Source organism: Electrophorus electricus, chromosome 21 (genome assembly GCF_041902795.1).
Source record: "Electrophorus electricus isolate QZ-2024a chromosome 21, ASM4190279v1, whole genome shotgun sequence".
In the NCBI taxonomy this organism is placed as follows: domain Eukaryota; kingdom Metazoa; phylum Chordata; class Actinopteri; order Gymnotiformes; family Gymnotidae; genus Electrophorus; species Electrophorus electricus.
The window spans coordinates 17567501-17585000 of NC_137517.1; the positions used below are offsets into that span (position 1 = coordinate 17567501).

A 17500-nucleotide genomic window follows, 5' to 3' on the forward strand; every position below is an offset into this window, starting at 1 on the left:
CTAACACACACTAACACACACGCTAACACACGCTAACACACATTAACACACACTAACACACACTAACAGACACACTAACACACATGCTAACACACACTAGCACACGCTAACACGCTAACACACACGCTAACACACACTAACACAGACACTAACACATGCTAACACACACTAACACACATGCTAACACACACTAACACAGACACTAACACACGCTAACACACACTAACACACATGCTAACACACGCTACACACACTAACACACATGCTAACACATGCTATTGCTCAGTTTATGAACACCTTTATGTACTTACCTAATTACTTATTGTTTCCTTATTGTTATTTATGCTCTTCCCTTTCACTTTTTCCTATTATTATTTTAGACCAACTACACTTTCTCTTCAAGTTCTTTATTATAACAGAATTCTTCATGTCCTTAATTGTAAAGGTTCGCTCATGTTATTTATTTTAATACTGCAAAACTGTTACTGCATACGGTCACGACAATAAAGCTACTGAAGGAGAGAGAGGGAGAGAATGAGATAGAGAGAGTGTGTGTGTGAGAGAGAGAGAGAGAGAGGGAGAGAATGAGAGAGAGTGCGAGAGAGAGAGAGAGGAAGAGAAAGAGAGAGAGAGAGAGAGCGAGAGAGAGAGAGAGAGAGAGAGAGAGAGCGAGAGAGAGGGATGTTGATGTCGGCAGTGTTTAAGACATCTAGGTGACCTCAGGTCCCTCTTGGCCTGCTGAGCACAAGACGTGACACAGGAAAAAACAACTGAATCACCGGAATGCTCAACGCTCCGGAACACTCCGGAACACTCCGGAACAGAGGTCCCTGCCGCTGAACGCTCTCACCATGTGAAACGTCCCACCTGCTTTACAGTGCAGAGAGAAATAAAAACTTTCACTTGTGTGTGTGTGTGTGAGCGCGCTCGTGTGCGTGTGTGTGTGTGCGTATGTGTGTGTGTGTGTGTGTGTGTGTGTGTGTGTGTGTGAGAGAGTCTGAGGAGAGGCTTGACGCTCTCAGTCTGTTGTGTTGTGCTGTGTCTCCTGGGAGAGGATGCTGGGATATTTTGGGTTCTGGCCTGTCCGGTCTGGCTCCTGCCACCGCGGTCATGGCAAGGGGTGAGTGGGCGGAGCTGTGGGGGCGGAGTCAGTTGTGTTGTGGAACGTTCTGATGCCAGTGGGGGGGGGGGGGTAGCTGAAGGGCGGAGTCAGTCATATTCTGGGGCCTTCTGCTCCTGTGTCTGAGCTGAGGGGCGGAGTCACTGTCACCCATCTGGTACTGCAGGTATACAATCAGCTCCCACGCAATCACGTGACCACAGCCACGCCCTTAATGCAAACACATTCAAAGACACGTGGAAATATACATGCAAAAAGCTCTGAATACATACCCCCCCAACACACACACACACACACACACTCACACACACACACTCACACACACACACACACACACACTCACACACACACACACACACACACACTCACACACACACACACACACTCACACACACACACACACACGCACACACACACACACACACACTCACACATATACACACACTCACACACACACACACACACACACACACGTACACACACACACACACACTCACACGCACACGCGCACACACGCACACTCACACGCACACACACACGCACTCACACACGCACTCACACACACACACACACTCACACACACACACACACTCACACACACAAACACACACACACACTCACACACACACACACACACACACTCACACACACACACACACACACACACAGACACACACACACAGACACACACACACACAGACGATGGCTGTTCTGTTGTCATCACACACTTGAGGAACAATGCTAGGCAGGCTTCACCAGATAAGGCCGTGACGCTCAGGAAGTTTTTCCTTCGACTTTATTTCCACCCGTCCTTCCCACCCCACACCCCCCCCCCCCACACCCCCAACACCCCCCACACCCCCAGCACCCCTCTATCTGTTTCCCCATCTGCTCTCGGAGGAAGCACTCTCCTGCACGTACCCTGTGACATCGCCCGAAAACAAGTGGTCGCATGGTTGATGGGTAATTGATGACTGTATTGATTAATATTGGTTAGAGAAGGCAGAGGGTTTTAACCCTTTAAACTCCACAGAGTTTACAAACACAGGACACTGTGTTGCTCTAGATGATAGCAGGTTGATGGGTAAGATTACAGACTAGCCTGATACAGGCTCCTGACCGGAGCTTTGATGCTAACAGCGAACGATTCAACCATTAACCATTAACCATTAACCATTAACACACCATTCACAATTAGCAGTTAAATGATTAATTCCTTGAATGTTTGACTTTGGCTTTGATCTGATATCAGTGACATGACAAAACATGTTGCAATGCTATATATATACACACACACACACACACACACTGTCATTATGCTCAGGCCCAGACCCTGATCCTAGGTCAGCAGTTTGACTCTGAAAGAGTGGATTACTGAAGGACCTGGACCAGTATTCCGCATCTGACTGAGGTCATTAGGTCAGAAGGAATCTGACCAGTGCTGCCGGTCTCCGACCCGGTGTGAGCACTGGTCCAGGATCAGGACACAGATGTGATGGCACATCCACGCTCAAGGAGGTGTACACAACCAAAACTGACCCCAGATCTGTTTATACCACAAGTGCTGGCTTCTGTCAGGCTAGCTGAAGCTGTCGCCCCCACTCCTCTGTCTTACAGCTGCTGTGTGTGTGTGTGTGTGTGTGTGTGTGTGTGTGTGTGTGTGTGTGTGTGTAAGAGTGTGTTATAAACAACATGGCTGTGCTAGTCCAGTGTCGCGTGCACACACACACACACACACACATACACACACAGGCCAGGCCTGCTGCCTCCATGTGGGGGGCCTCATTTCCACAGGGTAACCTCTGTGGAGCACCAGTGGTTTCCACATGACTGTGGTGGTCAAGCATGCATCTGTGAACTCCGCTCCCAACCACAGCATGAATGCCCCCCCACACCCTGCACTGTGGACCCAAGCCCTGGGTGTCTGCGTGTTACAACCACTGGTCTGGGATCAAATGCTCTGCCCATTTAATTACGTTCATCCTATTCATTTCAATGAATGACTGTCAAAATAAGATCCTAGATCAGGTGGGTGGTTCTGAGGTCTGATACACAGGAAGATATTATGGGTGTTTCTATAAGTATTTGTTGAGGTCTGATACACAGTGACATCAGGAAGTGATTACACAGGCTCCACCCCCCGTGGTAGTAATGGCAGAGTGTGAGGAAAAGCTCCATTAACTGCCCTAATCTCTAATCACCCGGTCAGATCCTTTTATAAACTACAGCAGATACGGCCATGACCCGTTCTCCTATACCTTTGGCCGGATCTTTGACCTCTGGGCGTTACGCTACCCAGGCCTGCCTCGAGCGTGGCATAGTTCACATGCCCACCTGTCAGTATCCCTACACAGCCACGCCCCTTAAACAGACAGTCTGCCATTCCCTGTGCCACAAGCCCATCTGAGGGCTAGCGTGTGCAGGGAGTGGGCGGGGCTCACGCAGGCATGGAAGGATGTCTTAAAGAGACAGTGCGCTATTTTCCAGTGGAACGTGACTCTGGTCTTTCTGCGTGACCTACGTTTATTACGTATCACACGACTTATATAACATTCCCCTCCGGAGATGATAAAGATGAGCTGTGCTCATTACCGTCACGTCGTAGAAGGGTTCAGTGACCGTGGAAAGCCGGACACTGTCTCTCAGCCTGTAACTGACGAATAAGTGCTCTGTTGTTGTCGAGCGACTTGGCCAAGACCCTCTCCCAGTGAATGGGAATTTGACCTCTTGTCACTATCTGTATGCACTGTGAGGCTGAGTTATAAGCTGGTGAGCAGAGGTTGGGCTTCACAGTGGGAGTCACTCAGCACAATGGCAGTTCATGACCTCTAACGCCCCCAACTCCGTACCCCTCCTCCACCCCCCGAGTGTCCCTGTGGGGGCTGAGCGATGCACAGACACACTGTGTTTACTCATCTTTGCATGTGTGTGTGTGCGTGTGTGTGTGTGTTGGGGTATGTTAGCGGGGTAATCAGAGAACAGAGCAGCGAGTGACGTCCCTGCTAACCGTGATGACAGACGAGGTGACGGAGCGTTTCACCGTAAATCTCAGGACAAACCCGACAGAACGGGAGAGGCGAACTTATTATTTTCTAGTGTCGTCAACACTAGCGCATGAACACGTCGCTTTTATCAACACCTTTATTATCGCGTTATTGTCTTAAGAGCCTTTACAAAATACAAAACAAAGACGGAGCTCGCAGTGTTTTACGTAAAGTGTGTTTTTGTTCTATGTTCATATTCAAGTTCGAGCACATTTTTCAACTGTACAGTGACCTGCAAACAAGTTTCCCCTCCAAAAGTCCCTTTACAGTGAAGCTCTAATTTACGGGCGGTGGATTGTACGGAAGGTGGATTCATGCATGCACATGAACGAGCGACGACAGCCTGGGTCACGCGAACATGATTTCACAATATTTTCGCGTTGCATCAGAATGGAGGCACGAAGAATGAGCTCGTGCCAGTGGAGTCGGGGGGACTCCCCGCGTGCACTATCCCCTCCGCAGACATTCACACACCTACACGCGTGCATCTGATCACTTGTAACTGGAAGGTGTTTACCATCCGCGGCTGGTGTACATGTAGAAGCACAGTATAAGCCCAGCACAAGACCAGTATAGGCCAGTATAAATCACGGCACTCTCACTGGGCGGGCCCGAAGGACGCTCCGGGCTTTGATTGGACGCCGGCGCGTTGACGTCGACGGACGTAAGGCAAAGTCTCCAAAGTTTTGGATTATTTTGGCGCAGGGCGAGTTGCGGGTGGGGGTCTCTGAAGGTCTCCGAGCTGTACCTCCATCCGTAAAATGACGAGAACCGGCTAGTGGAAGCTTGGCCGACCTTGGATGTATGAAGCTGGTGAGCAACAGCGATTGTGTTCGTAGTTCGTGGAGAAGATTTGGGAATGTTGGGAAGTTCGCCGTACCGGAGCAGGACTGCCCGAGACGCAATGAAGCGCACGGTAAGAAACGGCAGGCTACCGTGAAAGCGGTTTGGTAAAGACTACGGACCCCCGGGCAGCCCGAAAGTACAAAATATTAACTTTTTGTTTCCGACTTTTGCCTTTGAATCAAAACAATTAGGTTACTGTACTGCAAAATAAATAGGTTAATAGCCTAATTGAAACCAGTTGGTGGCGCTTACGAAAATTCACGTTATGGACGACTGTAGCATTTTAGAGGCGAAATGTTGTCGGTTTTGACCGTATATTTATGACACAGCGGTTGTAAGCTGTTAGTGCGAATGGATCCTGAATGTTGTCCACTAAATGTAGGCAGGTTTCTCGACGTTGGCCCGGCGAAGACGGCGCCTACGATTTCCACGGTGTTCAGATCGGGTGTTGGTTGTTGATTCTGAAAACAACTCTTTAGCACTGTGATTTTGTAAACTACACGAGTGCTGTGCTTTTGTAAACTATACTTTAACACTGTGATTTTGAAAACTACACTAGTGCTGTGATTTTGTAAACTACAATAGTGTTGTGATTTTGTAAACTACGCTTTTGCGCTGTGACATTTGGTGCTGTGCAAGATGGCAGAGACTCAGTAGGGTTGTCACACGAAACTAAAAAAAACCCAAATGTTATTTCTAAGGTATTACACATTATAACTGCACTGGTGTCTTCAGCTTCCTGCCTTGAAATTATTTGTTTACTTAGTCACTGGTCTCTCAGATTTCACGCTTAAGTTGTTCTACTCGTTTTTTGTACGTCTCATAACTTTCTTTCCTGCCCTGGAACACACTGGACCGAGAAGAGAAGACTACGGCACACACACACTCACTCACTCACTCACTCACTCACTCACTCACTCACTCTCACACACACTCACTCACTCTCTCTCACACACACTCACTCACTCTCTTACACACACACACACACACGCACACACACCTACTGACGGCTCCTCAAGTTCAAGTCAGTGCGCGCCGGAAACGCCGCGCGTGTGGGCGTCGCGATCCAGCACAAAATCCTCCTGGCTTGGGGCAGAGCGCGCGATTAAACGCGCCAGTGCTTTCCATTACCGAAAACCAGATTCCCACGTTCATGTTTTATCGGTCCAAACTGTTCCAACGTCCTTTGAAGGTCCAGAGACTTAGTGCGACGGCACGTGGTCATTTAGTACCGGGGCCAGGGCCGGTGGACCGGATAGACCTGCGCGAGAGACAGGGAGGCATTTCCCGCAGAAAGCCCTGCCAGTGTGGCTTCTCCCGCGCGCTCAAAGGCCCATTCACGGGTCGCGTGTTGCTTTTTCCAGCTGCGCCCTGCCACCACAAACAGAGGACTCGCGTGCACCCTTCCCCGCGCGCGCCTTGCCCTGCCGCTCGCCTGTGCGCGAGCCCGCGGGCGTGCGGCGGAGTGGGCTGTCAGAGGCACTTTATTGAAATTCCTTTCTTATACGTAACTCCGGCGTGGTTGGATCGTTTCTTTTAAAACTCGCCTCGGGTGTTTCCGCGCATGCACACCGACGCTTATGTCTCGCTGTTTATTGAAACGGAATAACTGGAGTTGTTCGGCATGTCGGTGTTTACGCTACGCGCGCTGTGATGAAGGGCCATCTCGAGCAGGCTGCATCGCTCACGCGCTCCCAGCGGATGAGAAGGACGCGCAGGAGCAAAGCCAGGAGCGCTGTGCTACTCCTATTGTAAACTTCCTGTCAGCGCAGATGTTAGTGACAGGAATCAGAGCTTTGTGTACAGTACCCACCCACACACACACACTTCAGATGCAATCAGGAACAGGATCCTTGAAAGCTCACATGCTTTTCTCTTTCTCTTGTTCTCTTCTTCTCTCCACACACAGATGTTCCTTCTCTCATTTTTTTCCCATCGCGCTGTTTCTCTCTCTCTCTCTCTCTCTCTCTCTCTCTCTCTCTCTCTCTCTCTCTCTCTCTCTCTCTCTCTCTCTCTCCCTCCCTCGCTCCTCTGATCTTATCGATGTGCTGTCTCTAGGGTGTGGGCACAGACAGGAAGTGTGTTCCATATCTCCTAAATCCAAACAGAACAGGCATTCCTATGCTGGTGGGCCTGTGTGTGTGTGTGTGAGAGAGAGAGGGAATGCCACACGGAGAGTTTTCCTGCTTCCTAACAGCCTGTCAGCCTCGTTAGTGCCGTCCAGCGTTTACAAAAGCGCCGACCACAAAGGTCCAACAGTGAAACGCCCATACCAGGGTGGTCGTGTGTGTGTGTGAATTTGAGAGTTTGCTTCTGTACCAGGTGTACGTGACTACAGTGGAGTGAGAGTCATTCCGTGTGTTTACCACTACGTGTGTTTACAGAGCGAGGATGCCCCACCCACAACTGCTATGTAGTCAGTCTTATCAAACGGGTGAAGACCCACCGGCCCCTCCCCTCGACCCAACACCCCACGGCCGACCCCAGCTCAGAGCCGCTCGGCGTCCCACTTCAAACACAGGCCTGTCCCGTAACCCTAGAGCAGAGCTCCGGCACGCTGGGCCTTTGTCCTCCTCCCCAGTGTCGTGGAGAGCATTGTCTATCTGCCTCTCGCTGTCTCAGACATAAAGGAGTGACCACACCTGTGGTGTCGCTGGGCTCAGGTTGTGTAGCGCACCTGTTATTGGGGTGGCCCAGTATTCAGCCAGGTTAAAAGTGCGTGTGTGTGTGTGTGTGTGCCTGAGAAAGCAAACGTTCTATCCTGAACCATCTCTAACCTGCTCTGTTTCTAATGTCAGTCCTGTGCTGCATGTGGTGAGACGTGGATTTTTAGGGTGAGCTGACTCAGGAGACGCTCAGGGTACCAGCAGTGTGTGTTTAGGGCAGATAATCACTGTACAAGTCCAGGAGAGACATGCGCCCACTGTTGTCCTTTGAAACAAAGTTGGACTGCATGACATAAATACCATATCACTGCATTATACCACATCACTGCATTATACCACATCACTGCGTTATTATGATGGCAGTTATATAGTTGTTGTTATGTGACGTGTTGTTGTGTGTTATGATCACGACTTACTCACTACAGTTGGTTCAAAGGACACTGGAAATCCTCAAAACAAGACAATGACATTAGTCAGGATGCTTGCAGTGTATACACACACACACACACACACACAAGCACGCACAACACACACGCATGCGCGCGCACACACACACACACACACGCACGCACGCACTAATCCACAGCAGGTGTGTTTGAGCCTCCATATCACGGACGCTATCAGTGTGACTCAGCACACGTGAAACAGGGTCGTGTCTTTCTTATGCCGTGGTTCACCAAGCCCCAATCGTGTGTGTGTGTGTGTGTGTGTGTATGGACGCTGGTGTGTCCGGCGCCGAGAGGTTTCTCATTTAACTCAGCAGGGGTCTAGTCAGGCTAGACTGTGAGAGGGGGGAATGGCCTGATCCAGGGTCAGTGGTTAACAGACTAATGAACCTTAACTCTAAGTATCTGACTCTCCCACTCCGTGAGTAATGGGAAAGGATTGTGGAAAGAACTTTGGAACCGGCACAGTCACTTTGATCTCAGCTCAGTGGCTACCAGGGAAGCTTGTTACTAATTCCATGTCAGTGCCTGACACGATAGGTATGTGCTGCAAGCGTCCTGGCGGAGCTGATCTGAGATCAGCAACTAATGGTAAAGTGTAGGGCAAATGCACTGTAAAGTCTCTGGCTGTTTGGTCCCAGGTCAGTGAGTAATGCACAAGCCCTGCTGGCACACGAAAGCGGGACACAGCGGCCGTTGCAGGAATGCACCGGGATGACTGCTTCTCCACACGCTGCCATCTTAAGCCCTGCTCATCTTGTCTCTGTGGAGACGCAACAGCCCAAATATTTCAAGGAGTGAACGTTTTCTTTCCTGTTTTAAAATGTTCTGCTTTTACTAAGTTCATGGGCTGGACAGGCATTCCTACTTTAGAGTACTCTTGGAGCAGAGTGAGACACTGCACACGTGAGACACTACACAGTAAAGTGAGACGTGAGACACTGTACAGTTAAGTGAGACATGCCACACGTGAGACACTACACATGAGACAGTAAGGCCTTGGTTTGCCTACGTTACCTAATGATAAGTGCTAATTTGTTTGTGCATCGTAATATACTGCATGTGTAGTAACTCAGTGCTTTGTGAGCGATTTACGAAGAAACATTAAGTAAAGTAATGCATGTTAAATCATATTTATAGCTGTGGTGTTAATGCACAAAAGATTAATAGGTGTAGCTGTCTGTCATATTCTTGTTTGTCACACTCGGTCGTCATTCTCAAGAGTTCTTTCAGGCTTTGAATAACACACACTTTATCCGCGCCGCCCTGCATTGTGTGTACTCACGTAAGATTCTCACATCTCAGGTCCTATGAAGGTGCGCCTGCCCCACAGACGTCACCACACACACACACACACACACACACAGTCCCCCGAAGCTGGTTAGTGGACCGGCTAGGACGGGTTTTGCATGTGTTAACAGTGTGTTTTTCCACATGTAGTTCCGTGTGTTTTTCCACATGTGGTTCAGTGTGTTTTTTCACATGTAGTTCCGTATGTTTTTCCACATGTGGTTCAGTGTGTTTTTCCACATGTAGTTCAGTGTGTTTTTCCACATGTAGTTCCGTGTATTTTTCCACATGTGGTTCCGTGTGTTTTTCCACATGTGGTTCTGTGTGTTTTTCCACACGTGGTTCAGTGTGTTTTTCCACATGTAGTTCAGTGTGTTTTTCCACATGTGGTTCAGTGTGTTTTTCCACATGTAGTTCCGTGTGTTTTTCCACATGTGGTTCCGTGTGTTTTTCCACACGTGGTTCAGTGTGTTTTTCCACACGTAGTCCCTTGTGTTTTTCCATGTGGTTCAGTGTGTTTGCCCACATGTAGTCCTGTGTATTTTCCCACATGCAGTCCCATCTGTTTTTCTATGTGAGGTTCAGTGTGTTTTTCCACATGCAGTCCCGTGTGTTTTTCCACATGTAGTCCCGTGTGCTTTTCCACATGTAGTTCTGTGTGTTTTTCCACATGTATTCTCGTGTGTTTTCCCACATGTTGTCCCGTGTTTTTCCACATGTAGTCCCGTGTGTTTTCCCACATGCAGTCCAGTGTGTTTTTCCACATGTAGTCCCGTGTGTTTTTCCACATGCATTCCTGTGTGTTATTCCACTTGTAGTCCTGTGTGTTTTTCCACTTATAGTCCCGTGTGTTTTCCCACATGCAGTCCCGTGTGTTTTCCCACATGTAGCTCCCGTGTGTTATCCCACATGTAGTCCCGTGATTTCACACATGTAGTCCTGTATTTTCCCACATGTAGTCCCGTGTGTTTTCCCACATGTAGTCCCGTGTGTTTTTCCACATGCATTCCTGTGTGTTATTCCACTTGTAGTCCTGTGTGTTTTTCCACTTATAGTCCCGTGTGTTTTCCCACATGTAGTCCCGTGTTTTTCCACATGTAGTCCCGTGTGTTTTCCCACATGTAGTCCCGTGTGTTTTCCCACATGCAGTCCTAGGTCAGCGTCTGGCATGGCAGTTGATGTGATGGTGTGCTAAGTTTTTGGCGGAGATGGGAGGTGAGGAGCGGTGTTTGCCCGTCACGGTGCTTCTCCCACATGACGTATCGCGAGGAAGCTCAAGTGTGCCGTTTTACACAGGAAGTGCCTGTAAATCCTCTGCCTGTCCCTCCCTCCCTCCCTCGCTTTTCCATTCCTTCTCTTTCTTTCTGTCTTCGTTCTTTGTTTCTTCTCTGTCCTTTTTGCGAAAGCCAAAGGCCTCCTTCACTGTGGGCCCCGGCACAGAGCTCGTTCAGGGGGCCCAGGCCTCGTTCACTGTGAGCCCCGGCACAGAGCTCGTTCAGGGGGCCCAGGTCGCCTCACTGTGGGCCCTGGCACAGAGCTCGTTCAGGGGGCCCAGGCCGCCTCACTGTGGGCCCCGGCACAGAGCTCGTTCAGGGGGCCCAGGCCGCCTCACTGTGGGCCCCGGCACAGAGCTCGTTCAGGGGGCCCAGGCTGCCTCACTGTGGGCCCCGGCACAGAGCTCGTTCAGGGGGCCCAGGCCTCCTCACTGGCAGGTCAGCAGTGGTTATGGGTGATCAAAATCAAAATGTAAAAAATCTAAGTTGATTTCTGTAGCGCTTTTTACAACAGACGTTGTCACAAAGCAGCTTTACAAACGTCCCAGTCCAAGCCCCCAGTGAGGAAGACAAGGGCCGTTCTTGTTAGGGGTCATGTTGTTACACTGGTCTCTCTGTCTTTACACTGGTCTCTCTGTCTGAACACTGGTCTCTCTGTCTTCACACTGGTCTCTCTGTCTTCTAGTTGGATTGTTTAGCCCTAGAGCTGTAGTCTGATAAGCACTGTATGTGGATGTAACTGTGTGTGTGTGTGTGTGTGTGTATTAGGCCTGAAATGATTCCTGGAGAAACTAGTAATCCATATAACTGTATCCACGATATTCCTACACGTGGAAAATATCATGGAGACTTTTTAAAAATCACATTAAATTAATTGTTTATTTACTTATTTGCTTTTGTATTTGATAAAATGTTTTATTTAAATCCCAGAGTGTAATATGGCACTTAAATGTTCTGAATGATGTTCAGAACATTCAGATACTGTGTACAATAAAAAGATTTTACGGCAGAAACCGAGTGTTTTTACGTTTAAAGAGACCATGATATCTTTATTCTTTTTTATTCTTTTTGATATTTGTTGCTGTTCTATTGGTATTTTATAAAGCAAAAGTATTTCTTATCCGATTACTCGATTAATCAATAGAGCGATTGATTATTATACCTATAATCTATTTCTGTGGCCCTCGTGTGTCTACATGTGTGGATATAACTAGGAGTGTGTGTGTGTGTGCGTATGTTTGCTGCACAGAGCCTCCGTATTGTCTCACGGCTTCCTGTGTTCCCAGAGAGGACACTCTCATGAAGTTTCACACGCTCCTCCAGGGACCTGTGTGTGTGGGGGGGGGGTGTGTGCATGTGCGCGTGTGTGTGTTGTGATGCATACATCTCTTTGACTTGTGGTTTGTGTACACAAGCACATGACTTGTGGCTGGGCTGAGGTTTTGTGTGTGTGTGTGTGTGTGTGTGTGTGTGGGGGGGGGGTCACTGTAAATGTTGCAGCATACTCAGCAGCTGTTCTTACTAAATACTCACTAAATCTTTAGCAATATCTGTGTGTGTGTGTGTGTGTGAGTGTGAGTGTGTGTGTGTGTGTGTGTGTGTGCTTCCTCTGTGTATCTGTGTGTGCGTTTGAGTGTGTGTGTGTGTGTGTGTGTGTATAAGATGGTGTGTGTATTCTTACTCTCTGTCTCTCTCTGTGTGTGTATGTGTGTGTGCTTTCTCTGTGTATCTGTGTGCATGTGCATTTGAGTGAGTGTGTGTGTGTGTGTGTGTGTGTGTGAGTGAGTGTGAGTGTGTGTGTGTGTGTGTGAGTGTGAGTGAGTGTGTGAGTGAGTGAGTGTGAGTGTGTGTGTGTGAGTGAGTGTGAGTGTGTGAGTGAGTGAGTGTGAGTGTGTGTGTGTGTGTGTGAGTGTGTGTGTGTGTGTGTGTGTGAGTGTGTGTGTGTGTGTGTGTGAGTGAGTGAGTGTGAGTGAGTGAGTGTGAGTGTGTGTGTGAGTGTGTGAGTGTGTGTGTTTGTGTGTGAGTGAGTGAGTGTGAGTGTGTGAGTGTGTGTGTGTGTGTGTGAGTGTGTGTGTGTGAGTGAGTGTGAGTGTGTGTGTGTGTGTGTGTGAGTGTGTGAGTGTGAGTGTGTGTGTGTGTGTGTGTGTGTGTGAGTGAGTGAGTGTGAGTGTGTGTGAGTGAGTGTGTGAGTGTGTGTGTGTGTGTGTGAGTGTGTGTGTGCGTTTGAGTGTGTGTGAGTGTGTGTGTGAGTGTGAGTGAGTGTGAGTGAGTGAGTGTGAGTGAGTGAGTGTGAGTGAGTGTGTGAGTGTGAGTGTGAGTGAGTGTGAGTGTGAGTGAGTGTGTGTGTGTGAGTGAGTGTGTGTGTGTGAGTGAGTGTGTGTGAGTGAGTGTGAGTGAGTGAGTGTGAGTGAGTGTGAGTGTGAGTGTGAGTGAGTGTGAGTGTGTGTGTGTGAGTGAGTGTCTGTGTGTGAGTGAGTGTGTGTGAGTGAGTGTGAGTGTGTGTGTGAGTGAGTGTGTATGTGTGTGTGTGTGAGTGTGTGAGTGTGAGTGTGTGAGTGAGAGTGTGAGTGAGTGTGAGTGTGAGTGAGTGAGTGAGTGTGAGTGTGAGTGAATGAGTGTGAGTGAGTGAGTGTGAGTGTGTGAGTGTGTGAGTGAGTGTGTGTGTGTGAGTGAGTGAGTGTGAGTGAGTGAGTGTGTGAGTGAGTGTGTGTGTGAGTGTGTGTGTGTGTGTGAGTGTGTGAGTGTGAGTGCGCGCGCGTTTCCCTGCGTCAGGGACATCCTGTTAAGTAAAGGAGAATAGACGTGCTGTATTGAGGCAGAGAGACACGTGATGAGGGGGAGGCTAATGAGGGGAGGCGTGCCTGCACTTATCTGAGGGACGTCACCTGTCCCAAATAAGAGCTCCGTCCTGTCCGCCAATATGTCTCTGTCACACACAATAATCCTTACTGTACAGCGCTCTCTGTAGAGCGAGTGATGTCCTAACTGATAAGGCACTGTTCCGTTGCAAGCTCCTTCTCACACACACACGCACACACACACACACACACTCACACACACACACACACACACTCACACACACACACACACACTCACACACACACATATACACACACACACTCACACACACTCACACACACACACACACTCACACTCACTCACACACACACACACACACACTCACTCAAATGCACATGCACACAGATACACAGAGAAAGCACACACACATACACACACAGAGAGAGACAGAGAGTAAGAATACACACACCATCTTATACACACACACACACACACACACACTCAAACGCACACACAGATACACAGAGGAAGCACACACTCACACACACACACACTCACACACACACATATACACACACACACTCACACACACACACACACACTCACACACACTCACACACACACACATATACACACACGCACGCACACACACACACACACACACACACTCACACACACACACACACACTCACACACACACATATACACACACGCACACACACACGCACGCACGCACACACACACACACACACATGCACGCACGCACAACAGTTTTTTCTGGATTTGTACAGTAAGTCAGTGTACAAGCAGGTTTTTGCTGATGTAATATCTAGACTGGACTGTGGTGATGGTGTGTGTGTGTGTGGTGTGAGGGTGTGAGGGTTGACTGGTGTGAGGGTGTGTGAGTGTGTGAGGGCTGACTGGTGTGAGGGTGTGAATGTGTGAGGATTGACTGGTGTGAGGGTGTGTGAGTGTGTGAGGGCTGACTGGTGTGAGGGTGTGTGAATGTGTGAGGGCTGACTAGTGTGAGGGTGTGTGAGTGTGTGAGGGCTGACTGGTGTGAGGGTGTGTGAGTGTGTGAGGGCTGACTGGTGTGAGGGTGTGTGAATGTGTGAGGGCTGACTAGTGTGAGGGTGTGTGAGTGTGTGAGGGTTGACTGGTGTGAGGGTGTGTGAGTGTGTGAGGGCTGACTGGTGTGAGGGTGTGTGAGTGTGTGAGGGCTGACTGGTGTGAGGGTGTGTGAGTGTGTGAGGATTGACTGGTGTGAGGATTGACTGGTGTGAGGGTGTGTGAATGTGTGAGGATTGACTGGTGTGAGGGTGTGTGAGTGTGTGAGGATTGACTGGTGTGAGGGTGTGTGAGTGTGAGGGCTGACTGGTGTGAGGGTGTGTGAGTGTGTGAGGGCTGACTGGTGTGAGGGTTGACTGGTGTGAGGGTGTGTGGAGTGTGTGAGGGCTGACTGGTGTGAGGGTGTGTGAGTGTGACAGCTGAGTGTCACTGCACTTCTGCTGTCACGTCCACGGACGACATCAGCATCTGTTTGTTTGTTGATGTTGCGCTGTGTGGTTTCGCCGTGACCCCGCAGGGTGGGTGAGGGTTGAATTTAAAAGTGGTGTAGGGTTGCATTTACCACCTGTGATGTGATAGATCTCTCTCTCTCTCTCTCTCTCTCTCTCTCTCTCTCTCTCTCTCTCTCTCTCTCTCTCTCTCTCTCTCTCTCCAAGACTCTGTCAGTGGCTCTGGGCTGGGATTGGGTGAGTCATGGGATGATTCAGTGAGTGTATACAGTGCACTGGTGTATGGTGAGTTGTAAAGTCGTGTGTGTATATGTGTGTGTGTGTGGTGTGTGTATATGTGTGTGTGTGTGTGTGTGGTGTGTGGTGTGTGTGTGGTGTGTGGTGTGTGGTAAGTTGTGTTGGCTGCCAGTGTAAAGTGGTTGTGGCTTTGGAGAGCTCTCATCACTGAGGTTAGGGTTACCACTTTGGTCGGAACCCTGACCAGCAATTACTCTCCTCCCTGCGTATGCGTGTGCGTGCGTGTGTATGTGTGTGTGTGTGTGCGTGCGTGCGTGTGTGTGTGTGTGTGTGTGTGTGTGTGTGTGTGTGTGTGTGTGTGTGTGTGTGTGTGTGAGATTTGGGTTAGCCTGTACATTCCACTGCCTGACAGACTGCGGGACATTAAGGCCACTCATTCCCAAGTGTCCTATGAATCAAGGATCATTCTATCAGCTCCAGCAGGAGATGAGGACATGACAGGTGTAGTGAGAATGAAGAACCTTCAGTAGTGCTGGTCAGTAGTAAGTAGCTTTGGTCAGTAATCAGTAGCTGTGATCAATAATCAGTAGCTGTGGTCAGTAGTCAGTAGTCATGGCCTACTGGAGATAGAGCTGCAGCCATTTGTCTGACTATATTACTTTGCTGCATGGGAAAGCAGAAAGCCCGTGTGAGTGTGTGTGAGTGTGTGTGAGTGTGTGTGAGTGTGTGTGTGTGTGTGTGTGTGTGTGTGTGTGTGTGTGGAGCACGAGGACAGCCTCTCCAGTTCAGCCAGCAGACACAACTAGGGGTAAATAAGATAAGACAGGACCAAGATCAACACACAAGCACATTCACACACACACACACACACGCACACTCACACACACACACACTCCATGGGAACATTTATCTTTCAGATTGCCTTTTAGAAATGAATGTCCTTCACAGCACAATAGCAAGTCCGTTTCTTCGAAGCCTCCAGTTTGTTCTTCCAGCAGAGTACCACACATGGGCCTGCGGGCTTGTGCACACTGACACGTGTCTGATAGACCTTCACAAGCCAACCTCGGGGCACCTGTGGAATCAGACGCTGGCTGTTTCCTCTTCCTGCGGCGTGTCTGATGAATTGGATACGGTGGAGAGACGTGTGAACGCAGCCCCAAGCTCTCAAATGACTCTGAAAGTGAAACAGACATGCCAGACAGATTCACTTCTGCTTTGGCGATACTCCTGCTGCAATGTCACAGCGCCCCACTCTCTTCACACCCCCACCCCCCACAAAAAAGAGGTCTAATTTTGAAGTGCTGCGGAAGTTCAAAGAAATCCCAGACACTTTTCCTTCCTTGTCTAGCCGGCCTTCCCAGTCACACGGTCTTCTGCTAGTTTTCCGCACGTCCAGAGTCTATACGAAGGAAGCATATCATCGAAAAATCATATCCACTGAACTTCCCCAAGGAAGCAGCAATGTGCTCAAAGAATGAAGGCAGACATGCATGAAATCCAATGTCATCCAAACACACCCAGTTTCTCTGCACAAGAAAGGTTGTATCCTTAAGACTTTCCTGAGACTTTCCCAGACCGGTGCCTCAGCAGTGACCTTCTGTGTTTGGCTCATCCAGTGACAAAGCAGGACTTAATAAGTCTAGAGTTTGGACATGGACTAACCCAGCTCTGTTTGAGTTTGAGGTTGTGTTTGTGTTGCTTGTTTTTTGTTTGAGGTCATATTTGACTTTGTGTTGTGTTTGTGTTGTGTTTCACTTTGTGTTGTGTTTGTGTTTGAGTTTGTGTGTTAGTGGCAGGTTAAATATGTCCTGATAACTGTGAGGAATATGAAACTTTTTAAAACTCTCTAAACCAGTTAAAACCAGTCTCAGAAGTCTTGGACAAAAAGTCTAATATCTGGTGGATCAGCGTTGAGAACGGTGTGTGTGTGTGTGATGAGTTTGAGGCAGCAGGTACACTGTCTCTTGCGAAACACTGTGTGGAATTCACTGATTCACTCGCTCTGGAATGTGTGGGCCAGGCACAGGAAGTGATGTCACTGCTCGAGTTGCCGCTTGTCTCTTGGCTCTCTGGAGAAGAGAAGCCACCTGTCCATGGTATCATGGTGACAGCGACAGAGTTTCCAGAATCTTGACACCACACATGCTAACGTGGCTCAGAGATGAAGTCTTCCACGCTCACGCCTGCGGTTTCTAGAACTTTCCTTGAGCCGTTCGGGAGTGCCTCCGTCGTTCCAGGAAGTGCTTTGCGGTGACTGA

At 49.1% G+C, this 17500-nt stretch overlaps 1 pseudogene across 1 annotated transcript in view; it reads left to right on the forward strand.

Annotated features, from left to right (window-relative positions):
- Positions 1-4839: 4839 nt before the first annotated feature.
- Positions 4840-17500, forward strand: part of LOC145652804 (uncharacterized) — a 24344-nt pseudogene continuing 11683 nt past the window's right edge. Inside the window, exon 1 of the transcript XR_014119063.1 lies at positions 4840-5080. The product of XR_014119063.1 is annotated as an uncharacterized LOC145652804 (transcript). The remainder of the gene's footprint in view (positions 5081-17500) is intronic.